This window comes from Lactuca virosa, chromosome 1, assembly GCF_052849685.1.
Source record: "Lactuca virosa cultivar CGN04683 chromosome 1, Lactuca_virosa_CGN04683_v6, whole genome shotgun sequence".
NCBI lineage: Eukaryota > Viridiplantae > Streptophyta > Magnoliopsida > Asterales > Asteraceae > Lactuca > Lactuca virosa.
The window spans coordinates 22,111,759-22,115,917 of record NC_136426.1 but is presented as its reverse complement, the minus strand read 5'-3'; positions in this window follow the sequence as shown (position 1 = coordinate 22,115,917).

Here is a 4,159-nt window from a genome sequence, read left to right as displayed (position 1 = left end):
CTTCCATGTTCTAGTTTCTCATTCTGAGTCTTATCCAATTGTTGATTACACGAGTACCACCGAAATACTTCAATTTGAAAGTGTTTCATGATTCTCAGAATTCCAAAGTGCTTTTACATCCCAAATCTCTAACAAAAATTAAAGTATCTTGTGACAATGGAAAGTGACGATTTTGTGAAGGACATAACAAGCAAGTTTGATAATTCGGTGAAGTTTGAAGGCCAAGACTTTCGTAGACGGCAGAAGAAGGTGAAATTCCTCCTAACCACTCAGAAAGTGGTGTATGTTTTGAGTACACCCATTCCAGAATTAGCTGAAGATGAAACTTTTGAGGAAACAAATAGGAGATCAAAGTGGGATAATGATGACTGCATATGTCGTGGCCACATTCTCAATGGTATGTCTAACTCTCTGTTTGATATCTTTAAAAATGTTGAATCTGCAAAAGAACTATGGAATTCTCTTGAATCCAAGTACATGACTGAAGATTCTTCTAGAAAGAAGTTTATGGTCGGTAACTTTATGGGTTACATGATGATTGATTATAGGCCTGTTATGGAACAATTCCATGAAATGTTAAGGGTTCTAGGATAGTTTGCTCAACACAATCTGAAAATTGATGAAGCCATTTATATGGTTGTTATCATTGACAAACTCCACCCATCCTAGAAAGAATTTAGACACACTTTGAAACATAACAAAGAGGAATTAACTTTGGCTCAACTTGGAAGCCATTTACGGATTGAAGAGTCTTTAAGGACTCAAGAACTTGATAGCAATACTAAAGGCAAGAACCAAGTTGGCTCCTCTTCTGTGAACATGGTGGAAGGAGAATGATCAAAGAATCCCAAGAAGTATAATGGTAGAAGGAAGTTTAAAGGAAAGGATGACAAGTCTTCCAACAAGAAGGCAAAATTGCTTTGTTGGAACTATAACAAACCCGCTCATTTTAAGAAAGATTATCGTCTTCGTAATGTGAACAAGGATGTGGGACCAAGTGGATATAAGGATCCATAAAAGAAACATGGTCAGAATTATGATTTTATGCAAAATTTTAATTGTGTGCAGAATTATGTTTCTGTGATTCTAAAGCATTTTATGTGCAGGATGATGATGTTGCATAGTGGGTTGATTCGGGAGCAACAAGTCATGTTTGCAAAGATATTCATTGGTTCAATGAACTTCAACCAATTGAAGATGGATATGTTGTGAAGATGGGAAATGTTGAAACTGAACCAATCAAGGGTTTAGGATCCGTTTTACTTTACTTTACTTCTAGAAAGTGTTTTTGTTTGAAATATGTATTGTATGTACTGGGGATTCTAAAGAATCTTGTGTCTGAAATAGTCTTAAATAATTGTGGTTACAAACAAGTATGAGAAAGTGACAAGTATATCTTGTCAAGACATGGTTTTTTTATGGGATTTGGATATGTATGTAATGGAATCATCAGGCTTAATCTTAATTATCCTCGTTATGATAATGCGATTTGCATGGCTTCAATGAGTACTAACAATAACTTTAATAAATCTTATTTATGGCATGCTAGCCTAGGACACATTCATTACAAAATATTAAAATACATGTCTAAAATGAGTTTAATCTATGCCTTTGATATAAATAATGATAGGTATTAAACATGCATGTTAACTAAAATCACTAGACAACCTTTCAAAGATGTTGTTAGGGAAAGTAAGGTGTTGGCACTACCGCACTAATACATAGTGATTTATGTGAGTTCCATGCACCACCTTCCATTAAAAACAAAAAGTATGTTATTACTTTATTGATGATGCATCTAGATATTGTTATGTCTATTTGCTACATTCAAAATATAAAGCTCTTAATAAATTTAAGATTTATAATAAAAATGAATTAATAAAAGTTGTGTACTGATAGAGGTGGTGAGTATCATGATCCAGTTTATTTTGAATCAACTAGAATAATACGCCAAACCACAGCTCCTTGTTGGGGTACAAAGTTTTCCATGAATGACTTTGTAATGTTTGACTTTTGTAGACCCACTTGCATGTGGTGCATTAGCCTTTTGTCATGAGATAGAGAGTGAGAGAGAGACATGTAAACACCTCTATATAAGGTGGGTTTAGTCCACTTGTAGAGGTGTGCTTGAGAGGTGTAAAAGTTGAGTGTGTAAGTGTGTGTTATTTATGTAGACTAGATCTATGTCCTTTTTTGTAACACAATACATCTCTTGAACAACCAAATCACCATGTTCATTGTGCAATCTTTAATTCCGCATGCCAAACCATGTTCTATATTCACTACAATTGGTATCAGAGCGGGTCTTCAAGATCAACGTGATTTTTGAAGAACGATTCTCGGTTTGGCAACTTTTGTCACAATTGAAGCAATTTTGGTGAGTCTGTCTCTATGATCTCTCTTATTCTTGTTGTTTTGTGTGTTTCATTTTTGATTCTTGATCGTTTTGATTCATTGGATCAAATTTGTTTTGAGCCCAATTGTTATGATCCAATACATTTCTTTCAATTGATCTTGTCCAAAACCAAAATTGTGATTGGTTACTATTCATCAAATTGAATTCAAAAGCCCAATCAAAAGTTTTAATCCATTTTATTCATTCAAATCCAAATGTATTGATCTGGGTACTGTTTATCGATTCAAGCCCAACTAATCACATTAAATCTAAATGTTACTGTTCATGAAACCTTGAGCCCAAATTGTTTTTATTGATATCTTCGTCACTCTCGATTTGAAGACTCAGATCATCGGTTTCTTTTTAATCTTCAGTCAAATTTCATATGAATCACTCTCGTTTTGATCGATTGAATTCTTGATTAAAATTGACTGATTATTCTGATTGATAGATCATTCAACTCGATAGTATTTGTTTTCCTTCCACCGACTATATCTGTATAAAACCAATCGAGTACTCCATTTAGTATGTGTCTTCGATTTTGATTTCTTATAATTTTGGAGATACAATCGTTTGATATTTGCTTGAATTGAACATCAAAGTGGGAATATAGCAGAATCTATATGATGTTCATCGGAGTCAACTCATAAAGTCAAAATAGAGTTCCTGTTGTGTTTGATTCAATCTGATGTTGTTGTTTGTATCTTTGAATCAATTTAATGGCGTGAGTTGAAGAACCGATTGCCAAAATCGAATGATATTGCTTGAAATCTAGAAATCGATTTGTTATGTTGAAAGTCAAAATCGATTTTGGAGGTTCTTAAAATTGGTTGAATGGATGAGGAATCGAAAGTTTAAACTTGGAATCGACACATTAAGAATCGATTGATGTGTGATGTTTGAATCGAAAGCAAAATTTAGGGTCACACAGACTTCGCTTTGGGATAACTGATTTGGGGTCGAATGTTTTCTGAGTTTCTTTTTGGGATTGATTGTTCGACTGATATTTGGAGTTGACTTTATGAAGTCAGACTTAGTTCAATTGATTTTTGTTTGGGATAGTTTGGAACGAAATTCAGAATTGAAAGATGGGTTTGATGATCGAACAAATATGGAGTCGTATTTGCTTGGAATGTCGACTGTGAACTGTGAACTTGAATCAGGAATCGTTTTGGTGATGACGATGGTGCGAAGCCATGGATTTTGAAAGTGAATCAGGGTATTTGCTTTTGGGGTACTTTTGTTAATCAATTGAATGGCTTTGGAGTCTGGAATCGTTATTGGGATAGATATCGATTTGGTCGATATGTGTTGGTTTTGAAAATCGTCGACATGACGAATTCGATTTTGTTAACGATTCGTGAATGAACAAGCGAAGACTATGAACTTGATCTGTTTGCTGTCGATGATTTTGGGAAGAACCGGTTATAACGAAATTTTTGATTCAGTGATTGAATTGAATGATTAAGACTTGATTCAGAGGCTTCGAATGCCTTCGATTTCGTTAATCAGTGGGAAAATTTTTTCGTTAATTTGGTGTATGGTTGAATCCAACGAAGGGGAGAGAGAAAGTGGACAAGATTTCGTAAGAAGCGTTAAAATTTCATGTGTTTTGAAGAAGAGTGCAAAAGTTTCGTAAATGACCCCTGAAATTTCGTTAGTTTAACACCTTTCCAAATTTTCGTACGAAGGGGTAAAAGTTTCGTTAGTTTTGAAGAAAAATGAAGAATTTCCGAAAACAGCCCTTGAAATTTCGACAGTTTG